Source organism: Convolutriloba macropyga, chromosome 2 (genome assembly GCF_964194025.1).
Source record: "Convolutriloba macropyga chromosome 2, txConMacr16.3, whole genome shotgun sequence".
Lineage (NCBI taxonomy): Eukaryota > Metazoa > Xenacoelomorpha > Acoela > Convolutidae > Convolutriloba > Convolutriloba macropyga.
The window spans coordinates 66,864,767-66,884,398 of NC_134469.1; the positions used below are offsets into that span (position 1 = coordinate 66,864,767).

A 19,632-nucleotide genomic window follows, 5' to 3' on the forward strand; every position below is an offset into this window, starting at 1 on the left:
GTGCACCGTTACAACATAAGAAAAATGTGAATCAGGAGACTGTGCACAGGATTTTTAATGCGACCAGTGACTGGCAATCCTTTGATGTAGGCATCCTTTGACTGGCAATCTCACTGCAAAGGACTGAGTGGCCATCCAACTGAGTGGTCCTCCAGTATTGTTAACGAGAGGTTGGATAAAATAGTCACGAGGGACAAGGTCACAGCAGACCCCCTAAAATAAAAAACATCTCAAGTTAAAAGTCTTATCAATAAGGAGCCTAAACCGGGGTTTTTTGGTACAAAACAGAGGAAATATTACTCAGAATTTTGTAATTAGACTGAAAAAATTGGGTGATATTCAAATCATTTTCACAACAAGAAAGCTAAGAACATGCTTACCCACCCTGAAATCAACTTTCGATAAGGATCTGAAACCGAATGTGGTATATAAATTTACATGTAATTGATGCAGTTCCATCTATGTTGGCAAACCAGGCGACATGTTACCAGTAGAATTTCGGAGCATTAAAATAATGATTCCCCCGTGGGACATCACCTCGTTGAATGTTGTGGTACAACGCATAATATTGAATGAGATATTCTTGATACATGTCGCGGGATTGATAAACTAATGACAATAGAAGCGAGCTACACCAAAAAGCTGGAACCACAATTAATTACGCGCGATAAGTACTGGGGGCGGGAATTGACATTGAAGTATTAGTTCAATTGCAAAAAATTAACTTTTGAAATTCAAAATTATTCTCGTACATGTTAATTCGAAATTTTGTCAACCCCAACAAGTAAAAAAATGAAAATAGGAATGAAATTAAAAATCCCTTTCAAGAAATAGTTTCAATTTGCAATGAACTGAACTGATGAAGACTGCTTGTCGAGTATATTAACCTTTAAAGGTCACAACTGCTGCAATCGACACTGACATTGAAGTACCGCAGGAAGACGGCTTGGCCCGGAAGCTCTTCACCATTTATCTTGATGAGGCGCTTAGAAAACTTGGAAAGAAGTAGCCAACATGATTAGTTCGCTCCATGATTAAGCGCAACAGCAGTCAGGATTACTTCTGCATGATCATGAATACCCTAAAATAGGCATCCCCGAAATTCCAAACCACTTAAAATGATCTGGTGATGTGGATATTCTCTTCAGGGATGACGAACTTGCTGATAAAGTCGTCAAGATAATCAAAGGAACCCTTGAGAACTATAATTTGCAACTGAACGGGTCAAAAATGGAAAAAGTTAGATACAGCAGAGACTCCGACCCCGGACGCATCAAGAATTTAGGCAACATACTTGACGAAGGCGCTAAAATCAAACCGCCGGAAGCAAGGAGCTTCCCTGGCCATGTCCAAATATAGGTGAATCTGGAGAAACAAATAAATAACAGTAACCCAAAAAAACAGAAAACAATACGTACGTGAGATCAATTTCCTGCACAATTGCTCTACCTGGATATTCAACAAAACGATTGCAAACTTTCAACTCATTTCACAGAAGGCAACCGACACAATGCCTCAATATACACTACCCAAAATAATCAAATATGACGATTTGTAGAACAACACCAGACAATTACCCATTGCAGACATCATGGAAGCCTGCAGAATGGCTTATCTGGGACATATCCTTAGGAGACCAGTACCAACAAGGGATATTTTATACCATCTCAACATCCTGGAGCCGAACTTGAGAGGCAACCACCCTGCAAACCTGCTAAAGACGTATCAGACATATCTCGTCTACTCGAACCTTCACTTCTGGTACCCAGCGGCCGCGGCAAGAGGACTGGGAAACAGTTTAACTCGATGAGGCAAAAACTTGTTTCATGCAAGACGCCAGGATATCACTGACACAGAGTATAAGACCATGCAGGACATTGTTGGGATTTGTTCCTGTTGTGCGGAAAAAGTACAAAAGAGGACACACAGGAATTGGAATTATTCGAGAGGTATGTAGACTACATAGTGTGCACCGTCAAGAGGAACCCTCTGGATTAACTTGAGTTTACAAATTCTATCCACATAAACTTACAATTCTGTCATTGGTATCAAAAATCCTCCGACACCGGCATAATCCTATTTTTCCGTAGCTGTGCACCGTTACAACATAAGAAAAATGTGAATCAGGAGACTGTGCACAGGATTTTTAATGCGACCAGTGACTGGCAATCCTTTGATGTAGGCATCCTTTGACTGGCAATCTCACTGCAAAGGACTGAGTGGCCATCCAACTGAGTGGTCCTCCAGTATTGTTAACGAGAGGTTGGATAAAATAGTCACGAGGGACAAGGTCACAGCAAACCCCCTAAAATAAAAAACATCTCAAGTTAAAAGTCTTATCAATAAGGAGCCTAAACCGGGGTTTTTTGGTACAAAACAGAGGAAATATTACTCAGAATTTTGTAATTAGACTGAAAAAATTGGGTGATATTCAAATCATTTTCACAACAAGAAAGCTAAGAACATGCTTACCCACCCTGAAATCAACTTTCGATAAGGATCTGAAACCGAATGTGGTATATAAATTTACATGTAATTGATGCAGTTCCATCTATGTTGGCAAACCAGGCGACATGTTACCAGTAGAATTTCGGAGCATTAAAATAATGATTCCCCCGTGGGACATCACCTCGTTGAATGTTGTGGTACAACGCATAATATTGAATGAGATATTCTTGATACATGTCGCGGGATTGATAAACTAATGACAATAGAAGCGAGCTACACCAAAAAGCTGGAACCACAATTAATTACGCGCGATAAGTACTGGGGGCGGGAATTGACATTGAAGTATTAGTTCAATTGCAAAAAATTAACTTTTGAAATTCAAAATTATTCTGGTACATGTTAATTCGAAATTTTTTCAACCCCAACAAGTAAAAAATAAAAAATGAAAATAGGAATGAAATTAAAAATCCCTTTCAAGAAATAGTTTCAATTTGCAATGAACTGAACTGATGAAGACTGCTTGTCGAGTATATTAACCTTTAAAGGTCACAACTGCTGCAATCGACACTGACATTGAAGTACCGCAGGAAGACGGCTTGGCCCGGAAGCTCTTCACCATTTATCTTGATGAGGCTCTTAGAAAACTTGGAAAGAAGTAGCCAACATGATTAGTTCGCTCCATGATTAAGCGCAACAGCAGTCAGGATTACTTCTGCATGATCATGAATACCCTAAAATAGGCATCCCCGAAATTCCAAACCACTTAAAATGATCTGGTGATGTGGATATTCTCTTCAGGGATGACGAACTTGCTGATAAAGTCGTCAAGATAATCAAAGGAACCCTTGAGAACTATAATTTGCAACTGAACGGGTCAAAAATGGAAAAAGTTAGATACAGCAGAGACTCCGACCCCGGACGCATCAAGAATTTAGGCAACATACTTGACGAAGGCGCTAAAATCAAACCGCCGGAAGCAAGGAGCTTCCCTGGCCATGTCCAAATATAGGTGAATCTGGAGAAACAAATAAATAACAGTAACCCAAAAAAACAGAAAACAATACGTACGTGAGATCAATTTCCTGCACAATTGCTCTACCTGGATATTCAACAAAACGATTGCAAACTTTCAACTCATTTCACAGAAGGCAACCGACACAATGCCTCAATATACACTACCCAAAATAATCAAATATGACGATTTGTAGAACAACGCCAGACAATTACCCATTGCAGACATCATGGAAGCCTGCAGAATGGCTTATCTGGGACATATCCTTAGGAGACCAGTACCAACAAGGGATATTTTATACCATCTCAACATCCTGGAGCCGAACTTGAGCGGCAACCACCCTGCAAAACTGCTAAAGACCTATCAAAAATATCTCGTCTACTCGAACCTTCAGTTCTGGTGCCCAGCGGCCGCAGCAAGAGGACTGAAAACAGTTTAACGCGATGAGGCAATAAATGGTTTCATGAAAATGCCAAGATATCTTTGACACAGAGTATAAGACCATGCAGGACATTGTTTGGATTTGTTCCTATTGTGCGGAAAAAGAACAAAAGAGGACACACAGGAATTGAAATTATTCAAGAGGTATGTAGATGATTTAGTGTGCACCGTCAAGGGGAACCCTCTAGATTAACATGAGTATGCAAATTCTCTTCACAAGAACTTACAATTCTGTGATTGGTATCAAAAATGACACCGAGAGTGGCATAATCCTAATTTTCCGTAGCTGTGCACCGTTACAACATAAAAAAATGTGATTCAAGGGACTGTTTGCAGGATTTTTAATGCGACCAGTCACTGGCAATCCTTTGATGTAGGCATCCTTTGGCTGGCAATCTCACTGCAAAGGACTGAGTGGCCATCCAACTGAGTGGTCCTCCAGTATTGTTAACGAGAGGTTGGATAAAATAGTCACGACGGACAAGGTCACAGCAAACCCCCTAAAATAAAAAACATCTCAAGTTAAAAGTCTTATCAATAAGGAGCCTAAACCGGGGTTTTTTGGTACAAAACAGAGGAAATGTTACTCAGAATTTTGTAATTAGACTGAAAAAATTGGGTGATATTCAAATCATTTTCACAACAAGGAAGCTAAGAACATGTTTACCCACCCTGAAATCATCTTTCGATAAGGATCTGAAACCGAATGTGGTATATAAATTTACATGTAATTGATGCAGTTCCATCTATGTTGGCCAAACCAGCCGACGTGTTACCAGCAGAGTTTCGGAGCATCAAAAGAAGGATTCCCCAGTGGGACAACACCTCGTTGAATGTTGTGGCACAGCGCATAATATTTAATGGGATATTCTTGATATATGTCGCGGGGTTGAAAAACTAATGAAAATAGGAGCGATCTACACCAAAAAGCTGGAACCAAAATTAATTACGCGCGATAAGTGCCGGGGGTGGGAATTGACATTGAAGTTTTTGTTCAATTGCAAAAAATTAACTTTTGAAATTCAAAATTATTCTGGTACATGTTAATTCGAAATTTTGTCAACCCCAACAAGTAAAAAAAAATAAAAACAGATAGGAATAAAAGTAAAAATCCCTTTTCAGAAAGTTTCAATTTGCATTGAACTGAACTGATGAAGACTGCTTCTCGAGTATATTAACCATTAAGAGGTCACAACTGCTGCCTCTGATATGCAATAAACTTGAATAAACTTTAATACGTCCAACCTATTTATCGATAGGTTGGCCTTATTAAATGCAACATTTTCCAATGTTTTCGGAAAATACATTATTTTCCTTTTTTATGGGAAAATGTTGAGATCAAGACCAAACTCTTCATTGTTTGCAATTGAGTGCAGATAATTAAGAAGACTAACTTTGCCGACATCAAAAATTGAGGATGTCAACATTGCAGATTTTAACTTTGCATTCTGGGCCTGCATTCGAGTCTCAAGGACACTTAGGCGGCGTGAAATTGTTGATGCTTCAATGGGAGTGTTCAGTGTTTGTGTTCTAATGCTTTCTGTCTTTTGTTTATATTTTTCTCAGCTGATGTTTTTGTATAATATCATTTCATTGATAGATTTGAACGATAGTAGTAGTAGTAGTATTAGATAATTAAGAAGTAGTAGATACGAAGTGCTTTGTGATGACATATTGCTGAGAGGGCCCCGGACCAGTCAATATTCACCAAGTATTGGGCAGGTATATTTCTTAATTTAGTTTTTGTATTAGTGAATATTTAGCGTGATCTCCTTCCCTTATCCCTCAATAGTTGATCCACATCCATTTTAGAGGGGAAGAGCGTTGTAGATAAACTTTATCAATTACCGTCAAGTGTCCGATATCCTGAACTACAAATGCACTAACGCATTATTCCAGAACCTTGATATGATTATTACTCGTAAATGTCGCAAGGTTTCGAAACGCAAGATACAGCTCAATTTGAAGCGAAGTCATCGATATCGATTTTCTTTTCGCAGAAGTCACAACATCTCTAGAACTTCCACGCAAGACCGGCTGGTAAAATGCAATAATGAAATGAAGAAAAAAGTAGAAGTTGTTCGGGCAAGTATTGAGGAGAGGATGAAAAAGATAGAAGACTTACAGGCTGCACTTGAAAATGCACTTCTTTAATCTTATCGGAAAATGTTGACAGATGAAGCCCAACCTCTTCATTGTTTGCAATTGAGTGCAGATAATTGAGATTTTATCCTGGCGGACATCAAAATTGCTGATATTAACTTTGCAGATATTAACTTGGAAGACATCAAAATTGCATTGCAGTTAGTTTAAAGATTATTTGGTAGGAAATAGAGCTCAGGCTTTTGGCGCAATAATCCTAGCTTTGAATTGAAAAACATGGATTACACAGTTCGTGATAGTCCATTTTTGAGATTTGAGAGCCAAATTTGTTTTTGCATTTGTTTGCCACTATTTGCTAATTTGCAGTTTTAATAGCGCTAATTTATGTTTTTGATAAAATTCTTTTGTTCGAATCGGATTTAAGAGAAGTCGGCAAGTTTTGTAAAGAAATAATGTGAGTTCGATGTCTCGTATTCATGACACAGTCTACTCTGTTATTGGCAGTACTCTGTTATTGGCAGTCTACTCTGTTATTGGCAGTACTCCTACAAAACTAAATTTCTGAAAAAATGGCTGTCTAAACTTTTGCAAAAGTGCTATCAAAGTCAACATAATTAGTAGTTGAGCACTGTTTTCAAAAAACTAAAATATACATCACATCATTGAAAAGCGATTGGTTTTTCTAAATGGCTATAGTTGAAAAATAAAAATTAGTGGCTGCGGTAATATTTATTAAATAAGTCAATATTGCGATGTGTTGTCAAGATCATCAAATCAATGCTGCGTAGAGCAAATCGTAAGATGACTATCATCGTTTGATTTATCTCGAACATCTGGTTTTAGCAGAGCTCTATTCTTAGAGCTTTGTCCCTTGAGTGTCATTTGCAATTGTATTCCGAATATTACCCTTATAATTCTAGAAAATTACACGTGGTCAATTTATCTGTATTTATTCTTTGCTTTTCTAAATTCAAGGTCAAGGAGGCCTATCGTAACTATTTTTGTCTCTCTGTCAGCTATGTTTGACAAAATTTTTTAAAGTAAATTAAATCAGAAAAGTCGCGAATGTTGAGCTATTTGAAAAACACAGTAAATAATTCAGAAATGTCCCGAATTTTGAGGTATTTCAAAAACCCAACGTGCGTTGGACCAAATATCTTTTTTCCTTTCAAAATGTATGAAATAGATGCTAGATTCGAGCAAAAAATTTTGTCCTTAATGTTTGGTATCAGTCTAATTTTTTCAATAGTTGCACTAAGTCGACTGCTTATCACGGCCTGCCAAAACAATTTAAATTTAGAGGTAAAAATATTTCCCAAATCCATGAGATTCTTCTCAAAAAATTGTTGCAAATAGGTTTACAGACGATAAAAATGAGCAGGTTCGTTACTGTGTACTCAACTCTTGATCTGATATAGTTATTGTTTGGAATCGATTACAACGTTTTTTGTGGTAAAAATACAAAAAATTTTCTATATCATCATGGACTATTTTAGGAATATTTTGTGCTCCCTGTTCATTTTTTGTTCTGAAAAATCCGGGAGTAGAAAACGGCAGTTTTTAATAATTTTATTTGAATTAATTTAATTTTGTTTCGTTTTTAAGAAAGTTTGTTTACCATTCCCTTGACTGAGTGCAATTAATTCTTGTTGTTTATATATATTATAGCCATTTATGCCTCTTTTGCAATTTTTTTTGCTTGACTAAGTTGATTGTTCATCTATGGTTTCTTGCCTTCTGTATGATCTAATGTGACCCCGCATTAGAAATTTTAGGTCGCCGAAGTTGAAGAAAAAGAGACTTCGTGTAGTGCGTGGATGTTCAATTCTCCTCAAGTTTTTGTTTCTAATTGTTCTCGAACGGCGTTTGAAGCAATTATTGTAAATGTGTGTCTTTTTTACGAAAAGTTTTTGGATGTCCGTTTTGTTCAAACGTGCTTTCTCGATTTTACTTCTCGAGTGACTTTTTCACGCTTGACATTTCCGTAATTCTGTGTTACCTAAATTGCTGTTATTGGCAGACTACTCTGTTATTGGCAGTTCTCCTACAAAACTAAATTTCTGAAAAAATGGCTGTCTAAACTTTTGCAAAAGTGCTATCAAAGTCAACATAATTAGTAGTTGAGCACTGTTTTCAAAAAACTAAAATATACATCACAACATTGAAAAGCGACTGGTTTTTCTAAATGGCTATAGATGAAAAATAAAAATTAGTGGCTGCGGTAATATTTATTAATTAAGTCAATATTGTCAAGATCATCAAATCAATGCTGCTTAGAGCAAATCGTAAGATGACTATCATCGTTAGATTCATCTCGAACATCTGGTTTTAGCAGAGCTCTATTCTTAGAGCGTTGTCCTTTGTGCATCATTTGCAACTGTTTTCCGAATATTACCTTTATAATTCTTGAAAAATACAGGTGGTCAATTTATCGGTATTTATTCTTTGCTTTTCTAAATTCAAGGTCAAGGAGGTCTATCTTAACTATTTTTGTCTGTCTGTCAGCTATGTTTGACATAATTTTTTAAAGTAAATTAAATCAGAAAAGTCCCGAATGTTGAGCTATTTCAAAAACACAGTAAATAATTCAGAAATGTCCCGAATTTTGAGGTATTTCAAAAACCCAACGTGCGTTGGACCAAATATCTTTTTTCCTTTCAAAATGTATGAAATAGATGCTAGATTCGAGCAAAAAATTTTGTCCTTAATGTTTGTTATCAGTCTAATTTCTTCAATAGTTGCAATAAGTCGACTACTTGTCTCAGCCTGCCAAAACAATTGAAATTTTTCGGTAAAAATATTTCCAAAATCCATGATTTTCTTCTCAAAAAATTGTTGCAAATAGGTTTACAGACGATAAAAAATGAGCAGGTTCGTTACTGTGTACTCAACACTTGATCTGATATAGTTATTGTTTGGAATTGATTACAACATTTTTTCTGGTAAAAATTGAAATTTTTGCTCAAGATATGATTTTTCGCATGTTTTTACAACTCAAATGCAAACGAGAGTTTTCTATATAATTATGGAATATTTTAGGATTATTTTGTGCTCCCTGTTCATTTTTTGTTCTGAAAAATCCGGGAGTAGAAAACGGCAATTTTTAATTTTATTTGAATTAATTTAATATTTTTTCGTTTTTAGGATAGTTTGTTTACCATTCCCTTGACTGAATGCAATAAGTTCTTGTTGTTTATATATATTATAGCCATTTATGCCTCTTTTGCAATTTTTTTTGCTTGACTAAGTTGATTGTTCATCTATGGTTTCTTGCCTTCTGTATGATCTAATGTGACCCCGCATTAGAAATTTTAGGTCGCCGAAGTTGAAGAAAAAGAGACTTCGTGTAGTGCGTGGATGTTCAATTCTCCTCAAGTTTTTGTTTCTAATTGTTCTCGAACGGCGTTTGAAACAATTATTGTAAATGTGTGTCTTTTTTACGAAAAGTTTTTGGGTGTACGTTTTGTTCCAACGTGCTTTCTCGATTTTTTTTCTCGAGTGACTTTTTCACGCTTGACATTTCCGTAATTCTGTGTTACCTAAATTGCTGTTATTGGCAGACTACTCTGTTATTGGCAGTACTCCTACAAAACTGAATTTCTGAAAAATTGGCTAATTTTTTGCAAAAGTGCTATCAAGTCAACATAATTAGTAGTTGAGCACTGTTTTCAAAAAACTAAAATATACATCACATCATTGGAAAGCGACTGGTTTTTCTAAATGGCTATAGATGAAAAATAAAAATTAGTGGCTGCGGTATTATTTATTAGATAAGTCAATATTGTCAAGATCATCAAATCAATGCTGCTTAGAGCAAATCGTAAGATGACTATCATCGTTAGATTCATCTCGAACATCTGGTTTTAGCAGAGCTCTATTCTTAGAGCGTTGTCCTTTGTGCATCATTTGCAACTGTATTCCGAATATTACCTTTATAATTCTTGCAAAATACAGGTGGTCAATTTATCGGTATTTATTCTTTGCTTTTCTAAATTCAAGGTCAAGGAGGTCTATCTTAACTATTTTTGTCTGTCTGTCAGCTATGTTTGACATAATTTTTTAAATTAAATTAAGTCAGAAAAGTCCCGAATTTTGAGTTATTTCAAAAACACAGTAAATTAAATCAGAAAAGTCCCGAATTTTGAGGTATTTCAAAAACCCAACGGGCGTTGGACCATATATCTTTTTTCCTCTCAAAGTGTATAAAATAGATGCTAGATTCGAGCAAAAAATTTTGTCCTTAATGTTTGTTATCAGTCTAATTTCTTCAATAGTTGCAATAAGTCGACTACTTATCTCAGCCTGCCAAAATACTTGAAATTTAGCGGTAAAAATATTTCCCAAATCCATAAGATTCTTCTCAAAAAATTGTTGCAAATAGGTTTACAGACGATAAAAAATGAGCAGGTTCGTTACTGTGTACTCAACTCTTGATCTGATATAGTTATTGTTTGGAATTGATTACAACATTTTTTCTGGTAAAAATTGAAATTTTTGCTCAAGATATGATTTTTCGCATGTTTTTACAACTCAAATGCAAATGAGAGTTTTCTATATAATTATGGAATATTTTAGGATTATTTTGTGCTCCCTGTTCATTTTTTGTTCTGAAAAATCCGGGAGTAGAAAACGGCAATTTTTAATTTTATTTGAATTAATTTAATATTTTTTCGTTTTTAAGATAGTTTGTTTACCATTCCCTTGACTGAATGCAATAAGTTCTTGTTGTTTATATATATATATATACACACATATATATATATATATATATATATATATATATATATATATAATATTCATTTATGCCTCTTTTGCAATTTTTTTTGCTTGACTAGGTTGATTTTTCATCTCTGGTTTCTTGCCTTCTGTATGATCTAAAGTAACCCCGCATTCGAAATTTTAGGTTGCCGAAGTTGTAGAAAAAGAGACTTCGTGTAGTGGGTGTTTGTTCAATTCTCCTCAAGTTTTTGTTTCTAATTGTTCTCGAACGGCGTTTGAAGCAATTATTGTAAATGTGTGTCTTTTTTTACGAAAAGTTTTTGGGTGTCCGTTTTGTTCCAACGTGCTTTCTCGATTTTTTTCTCGAGTGACTTTTTCACGCTTGACATTTCCGTAATTCTGTGTTACCTAAATTGCTGTTATTGGCAGACTACTCTGTTATTGGCAGTACTCCTACAAAACTGAATTTCTGAAAAATTGGCTAATTTTTTGCAAAAGTGCTATCAAGTCAACATAATTAGTAGTTGAGCACTGTTTTCAAAAAACTAAAATATACATCACATTGAAAAGCGGCTGGTTTTTCTAAATGGCTATAGTTGAAAAATAAAAATTAATGGCTGCGGTAATATTTATTAAATAAGTCAATATTGCGATGTGTTGTCAAGATCATCAAATCAATGCTGCGTAGAGCGAATCGTAAGATGACTATCATCGTTAGTTTTAACTCGAACATCTGGTTTTAGCAGAGCTGTATTCTTAGAGCTTTGTCCCTTGTGCGTCAATTTGCAATTGTGTTCCGAATATTACCCTTATAATTCTAGAAAATTACAGGTGGTCAATTTATCTGTATTTATTCTTTGCTTTTCTAAATTCAAGGTCAAGGAGGTCTATCGTAACTATTTTTGTCTCTCTGTCAGCTACGTTTGACATAATTTTTTGAAGTAAATTAAATCAGAAAAGTCCCGAATTTTGAGCTATTTCAGAAACACAGTAAATAATTCAGAAAAGTCCCGAATTTTGAGGCATTTCAAAAACCCAACGTGCGTTGGACCAAATATCTTTTTTCCTTTCAAAATGTATGAAATAGATGCTAGATTCGAGCAAAAAATTTTGTCCTGAATGTTTGTTATCAGTCTAATTTTTTCAATAGTTGCAATAAGTCGACTGCTTATCACAGCCTGCCAAAACAATTTAAATTTAGAGGTAAAAATATTTCCCAAATCCATGAGATTCTTCTCAAAAAATTGTTACAAATAGGTTTACAGACGATAAAAATGAGCAGGTTCGTTATTGTGTACTCAGCTCTTGATCTGATATAGTTTTTGTTTGGAATCGATTACAACGTTTTTTGAAGTTTTTGCTCAAGATATTTTTTTTTACATGTTTTTACAAATCAAATGCAAATGAGAGTTTTCTATATCTCACCATGGAGTATTTTGGGAATATTTTGTGCTCCCTGTTCAATTTTTGTTCTGAAAAATCCGGGAGTAGAAAACGGCGGTTTTTAAAAATTTTATATGAATTATATTTAATTTTTGTTTCGTTTTTAAGAAAGTTTGTTTACCATTCCATTGACTGAGTGCATTAAATTCTTGTTGTTTATATATATTATAGCCATTTATGCCTCTTTTGCAATTTTTTTAATTGACTAGGTTGGTTGTTGATCTATGGATTCTTGCCTTCTGAATGATCTAAAGTAACCCCGCATTCGAAATTTTAGGGCGCCGAAGTTGAAGAAGAGACTTCGTGTAGTGGGTGGATGATCATTTCTCTTCAAGTTTTTGTTTCTAATTGTTCTCGAACGGCGTTTGAAGCAATTAATGTAAATGTGTGTCTTTTTTACGAAAACTTTTCGGGTGGCCGTTTTGTTCCAACGTGCTTTCTCGATTTTACTTCTCGATTGACTTTTTCACGCTTGACATTTCCGCAATTTCGTGTTACCTAAATTGCTATTTTTCCGAAATTCTGTCAGCTGCTGAAACAAAAGATTGTAAGATAAGCTGTCACAAGATAGCCGAGTGGTTAATGCCGCAGTCGTGTTTCAGAGTTTGGGTATTAAATCCCCTCCTTGGTTTAAAATTGTTTGCACCTATAAAAATTATCTAGGCTACAGCCCCCTCTGAAGTAGATTGCCCCGCTTGTTGTTCGTGAGCAATTTGTCCGAGATTGGTCGGTTTGTTTTTTTTATCGTAGCGAACAAGTTTTCAACGTTTTTATTCTGTTAGACTAGTTTTGCAAAAATGCTTAACATGCTTAACATTTTTAAATGTTTTCGCTAAAATTTTAGTTGTCAGTTTTTATTTGAAATGCTGCGGATAATTTACTATCAATTTTTGATGATCAGAGTTTTTTGATTTAAATCATATTGCTTTCATTATGCATTGAAGTTTAGCAATATATTAAGAACGAATATCAAGATAGTATATTTTTTCTGTGTCAACGTAGACAACGTTTTTAAAACCAAGTTGTGACTTTTCTCGCCTAAATTTATCTGGTTGCTTCTTTTCCCCACAAGGTCAGAAAGCTTTGTTAATTGGATATGGGATGACTGGAGGTTATTGTGCTGTTGTGTTAATGATGTATTAGTATAACAGTAACGTTTCCCCTTTTTTCTTACAGACCTTGATTTTAAAATTGAAGATTTTACATAATTGAAAGATTATTTTTAAATTGCTTTTAGATAATCTAAATTACATGGATGGTACTCTAAGTTCAATTTTGAGATCAGATGAAGAGAGTAGCGGCTCAAATTTTGAAGCTTGCTAGGCTAAGGTTGTTAACTTTTTTAGTTGAATTGCATGGCCGAAAGTGACGATGAACCCAACAGGACAAGTGGATACAAAAGGCCTTTTTTGAATACTCTATTCAGTGCCCTGCAGGAATTGGAAGGTTCTGTCACAACGATAGAGCTAATCAACGAAACTAAAGTGAAAGGACATATATTACACGTATCTACAAGAATGGATATAACGGTAGCTGATGCCGTTGTGAGCAGAGATATTACTGGTCGCTCAAAGAGCAATTTTGGAGTCGAAATTATGTTTATTCGTCGTAATAGGATCCGCTTCATTCATTTTCCCGACAGTTTCAACATTATCATGAAGATCCAAGAGAATGTCAGAAATGTGAAGCGATTATGATGAGCCCTCATAGCTGCGATGAAACTTCTGATTCTGAATATTGTTTCAAGGAAATTTTGTTTTTGTTATAAAATTTTATGAATATAATTATCTAATTATGAATTCTGAGCTTTGAATTTCAAATTTTAGCAATATCTTCTCTCGGTTCTGTTTTCTTCTCTGATAATTTTTAAGGGTCAATGAATTATTTCTAGAATAACACATAGTGTTGTGTCTTTGGGTTTGACAGAATTATTGTTGTAATAAGTTGTAATATCATCCCTCATTTTTATGTCCCTTTTTACGATTCAGATGACGGCCGTGTGAATTTCACTTAAGTTTTCCACAACTTACCTGGCGAATGCGATTGCAGACGGAGTTAAATGTATTTCACATGGGTAATTAGGGAATATTCCACGGTAGACATATCTGTATATATGAGATAAAACCAATTGACTTAGGCTCTGGGGAAATTGGGCGAACAGCAATTAAATAGCTTAAAAGTGACACTTCAGCATTCACTTTGCAATAAGCTCCTACTTCTGTCTTGCATGCAAATGAGTTTTAAAAAGTTCAAGTAATATTTGTGAAATTTATTTTGTTAAAATCTAGGTTGTCTGTTATGTCAGCAAATTTCGGGGTCGGTTGGGCACATATTTCGGCGAAAAATAGCCGGGAAAAGAAGAAAGGCAGACTAACGTATTTCATGCTTCAATCCAATATTTTTTAAGCTAATTTGAAATGGAGCAATTAATTAAAATGTTTGTGGAAAATGGTGTCTTTTCTATCGACAAAGTTTTGAACACAGATAAAACGTGATACTGTGGTAAAGAATTTGTAATCTAGATTTGATGGGGGAAACAAATTGATCCATATTTTGAAAACAATAATGATTTTTGAAAAACAGCTGTCGCAGAGCACCTAGTCTCTCCGCCAACAATGTTTTTAGACGAAATGAAAGTTAGAATAATATAATACACAATACAATGAACGCGGTACCAAATAGAAACAGCCCTAAACTGCATAAAACTTTTGAACGGAATCAAAAAGTTTTCCTAGCAGCATCTTTTGCAAAAAGTCCTTTCCCAAAAAATGAATCAAACTGTTCAAGCATTTTCTTGAAATTTCTTAAAAGAATTAAACAGTAAACACGTTAAGAAACAGATCAAAATGAAAAGCGCTTGATGAGCAACACCGAACGTCCCGTTGAAAGGTTTGTCAGTGTTATTTTTTGTATTTAGAGACATCTAACCATTAAAAACTAAATATTTTGGTAACTGCCTAGCGACCAGCACTCCTCCTACTTATAGATGAATCGGTTTTTTTTTGGAAAATAGCAATAGCGTTTTGCCCCCTTGATTATCTCAATCCCTCTAGGTAGCTATTCAGATTTGACACTTCAAATGTTTTGATGAGCTGTCTTCGATACCCACTACATATTGCTCTAGAAAACAAACAAAACTTTATCAGAAATAGGAGTTTTTTTCTAATTTTTCCTCAGAAGAATTCCCCTCGAGACAGTTGATAGTTAATTTTGAAACGTGAGCAAATCAGATATTGTAATTACGCATCAATTCAAAAGATTATTCAACAAGGTGGCTCGGTAATGTGCGTTCGCACATTAAGTTCCGCCACGCTTATCTACATTTTTCACCTAATTGTCTACCAAATGAAGAGATAAAAAAATTAACATATCAACATATCGGTCAACAAACTACTTAAAGAATAAAACAATCTACTCTAGAGGGTCTGTGAGACCTGTGACTACCTGAAAAGACGGCAATAAAAATCAAATAGTTACAAATGAAAAGTACTGTGAAAAGAAAACAGAAACCTACAAAAAGAGGGGCAAATATGCAAAAATCACGAAAATTGGTTTTATGAAAACTGGTTGTTCCAAGAAGAAAGACCATTTGAGGAAAATAAAACCGTTATGAAGAGCAAATTGTATTTCAAAAGATAAATGATGTGAATTGTATATAGAGATGCTTAGCTACAATTTAACAGAAATAAAATTGGCAGATCTCAAAAATCTATCTTTTTTTTAAAAACAAATATTATCAAAATTCATAGCCAACAATAGCTTTCGACTAAAAGATTAGACAGTTTGTCTTGCAACTACTCGGAAAACTACTTGCAACTATTTTTAACGTGACTAAATCATCAGACTATAAAATAACATTAAATACAAGCTGAACTAATAAGCTGCAAGACAACTTTGCGAAAACACAGTTTTGAAGCCATTACATTTATAAGATATTAACTGCAAGAATATAAAATCTTATTTGCGTCTCCTTTGATCATCATAACTTCTTTTTGTAAAACGACTATCACAAAATGACAACAAAAAGAACCACAAAAACTGTATCTAAACTTCACAAAATTCTTCTGAAACAAATTGTCTAAGCCCTGAAGACATTATTTAAAAAGTTTAAACAACAGAAAAAGTATTCTTTGATTAAACAAAACATTAAAAAGTGCTCTAAATAATGTGGCTAATTTACGAAAATGATACAACATTGTAAAATACGAAAAAAAAAACGCAAACCAGAACAAAAAGGGATACGTTGAAGAATACTAAGACTTTTTTTTTAGAAATTTAATTCCAAAGTCAAAACACCCATTAGTTTTTTACCGATATAAGTTATTTAAGTTCAATTGTTTATCTATAGTTGGCCCTTGAGACCTTTAATTACACATTATTTGGCATATGACAACAAAAATTAACAACAAATGGCAAAAATAAAAAACTACCAATTTCTGCAAGAACTGTGTCCCAGCCCTTCAAACCATATGTTATAAAAACAAAAATCTTGCTCAGTTTGGAACGTTGTAAAGCTTTCTTCAGTTAGATTGTTAATTAGTGTGACTATTTACAAAAGAAACAAAAACAACGGCAAAAATGGGCAATTATGCACAAAAATCAGAAAATTTTGTATAAAAACTCGTAGTACCAAAAGCAAGAAAACCGTCTGTTAAAACAATCGGCGACAAGATTAGTTTTTATTCTATAAGAAGGAAAGATTGACCGGTACTTACTGAGAATGAGCAAAATGTTGACTAAAATAATATTAAAAAATTGACAAGTTCAAAAAATCTCAGAAATTTCCTTAAAACAAATACATTCAATAACATAAGAGACATTAGGTAACAACCGAGTGAATACAAAAGGTTCACTTGGACCTCTTGAGGAAGAAATTCAGATCTTTGAGTGGTCAAACATAAAAATCAGACTGCCAAAAGAATAACAATTGAAGGCAAAAGACAAGATGTCAGTTAAATTTTACTGAAACTCTTCCTCAAAGCCATGAAAACCCTTTCGTTCTCTGAAAACACACTGAATTCACATTCGGCCTCAAATTTACGTAAATTGGAGCTGTCATTAATGGAGCCGTGAATAAAAAATTTTGTCAGTAAGTAACATTAAAAGAACAAAAGCGAAATATTTTGAAAAAAGTCAGCATCAAAATAGAAACCTGAAAGTCTCTGATTCTAAGAGCCCATGATATTATCGAACCTCTCCCTGATTTTGTCGCGAGCCCAGAAAACCGACCAAGTGTTCCAAGTATTTGCGAATTAGACCAATTGTTGAGTGGACTTCTTCAAATATTGAAAAAAAAGATGCATATTGTATAATTATCGAGTTAAATCTGCAAAAAACGGCCAAATTTTAATTCCAAAAGACTTTCATACGGCGCCTAATTGCAACTAGCTGTCTCTTGAGATTAGGGAGTCTGTGTTAAGGTTTCTAGGTCACTAAGTCTGGCAAACTTTAACAAATTGGATCAAAAAAACATATTTTGTGCCATTTTTGACGAAAAAAAAAATTAATTTTGAAAATTTTAGCCAACGAAAACATTAATCAAACAATACAGAAATTGTGCCAAATTTTAGCAAAAGTTACTGAAAATGTGAACAAAGACAGTCGAATATTCACAAAACTTTAAACCTGGATAACTCCTGTAAAAAACGAATACCGAAAAAATCTTTAATTCCGTATTCTACGCTGGACAGGCTTTTCGGGAAAAGAAGATTAGTACACTAACGTATTTCATGCTTCAATCCAAAATTTTTTAAGCTAATTTAAAATGGAGCAATTAATTAAAATGTTTGTGGAAAATGGTGTCTTTTCTATCGACAAAGTTTTGAACAAAGATAAAACGTGATACTGTGGTAAAGAATTTATAATCTAGATTTGATGGGGGAAACAAATTGATCCATATTTTGAAAACAATAATGATTTTTGAGAAACAGCTGTCGCAGAGCACCTAGTCTTTTCGCCAACAACAATGTTTTTAGAAGAAATGAGAGTTAGAATAATATAATACACAATACAATGAACGCGGTACAAAATAGAAACAGTCCTAAACTGCATGAAACTTTTGAACGGAATCAAAAAGTTTTCCTAGCAGCATCTTTTGCAAAAAATCCTTTCCCAAAAATTGAATCAAACTTTTCAAGCATTTTCTTGAAGAAAAGAATTAAACAGTAAACACGTTAAGAAACAGATCAAAATGAAAAGCGCCTGATGAGCAACACCGAACGTCCCGTTGAAAGGTTTGTCAGTGTTATTTTTTGTATTTAGAGACATCTAACCATTAAAAACTAAATGTTTTGGTAACTGCCTAGTGACCAGCACTCCTGCTACTTATAGATGATTCGTTTTTTTTGGAAAATAGCAATGGCGTTTTGCCCCTTTGATTATCTCAATCCCTCTAGGTAGCTATTCAGATTTGACACTTCAAATGTTTTGATGAGCTGTCTTCGATACCCACTACATATTGCTCTAGAAAACAAACAAAACTTTATCAGAAATAGGAGTTTTTTTCTAATTTTTCCTCAGAAGAATTCCCCTCGAGACAGTTGATAGTTAATTTTGAAACGTGAGCAAATCAGATATTGTAATTACGCATCAATTCAAAAGATTATTCAACAAGGTGGCTCGGTAATGTGCGTTCGCACATTAAGTTCCGCCACGCTTATCTACATTTTTCACCTAATTGTCTACCAAATGAAGAGATAAAAAAATTAACATATCAACATATCGGTCAACAAACTACTTAAAGAATAAAACAATCTACTCTAGAGGGTCTGTGAGACCTGTGACTACCTGAAAAGACGGCAATAAAAATCAAATAGTTACAAATGAAAAGTACTGTGAAAAGAAAACAGAAACCTACAAAAAAAGGGGCAAATATGCAAAAATCACGAAAATTGGTTTTATGAAAACTGGTTGTTCCAAGAAGAAAGACCATTTGAGGAAAATAAAACCGTTATGAAGAGCAAATTGTATTTCAAAAGATAAATGATGTGAATTGTATATAGAGATGCTTAGCTACAATTTAACAGAAATAAAATTGGCAGATCTCAAAAATCTATCTTTTTTTTAAAAACAAATATTATCAAAATTCATAGCCAACAATAGCTTTCGACTAAAAGATTAGACAGTTTGTCTTGCAACTACTCGGAAAACTACTTGCAACTATTTTTAACGTGACTAAATCATCAGACTATAAAATAACATTAAATACAAGCTGAACTAATAAGCTGCAAAACAACTTTGCGAAAACACAGTTTTGAAGCCATTACATTTATAAGATATTAACTGCAAGAATATAAAATCTTATTTGCGTCTCCTTTGATCATCATAACTTCTTTTTGTAAAACGACTATCACAAAATGACAACAAAAAGAACCACAAAAACTGTATCTAAACTTCACAAAATTCTTCTGAAACAAATTGTCTAAGCCCTGAAGACATTATTTAAAAAGTTTAAACAACAGAAAAAG

At 34.3% G+C, this 19,632-nt stretch overlaps 1 protein-coding gene and 1 long non-coding RNA gene across 2 annotated transcripts in view; one reads left to right on the plus strand and one right to left on the minus strand.

Moving 5' to 3' along the window:
- The window catches only part of LOC142334628 (nucleolysin TIAR-like), a 210,302-nt gene that overhangs the window by 174,753 nt on the left and 15,917 nt on the right, over positions 1–19,632 (minus strand). The gene's annotated exons all lie outside the window — the stretch shown is intronic.
- LOC142334630 (uncharacterized) lies at positions 3,933–6,403 on the plus strand. The gene is made up of 2 exons (XR_012758839.1): positions 3,933–4,045; positions 5,714–6,403. It is a non-coding gene; the product is annotated as an uncharacterized LOC142334630 (long non-coding RNA).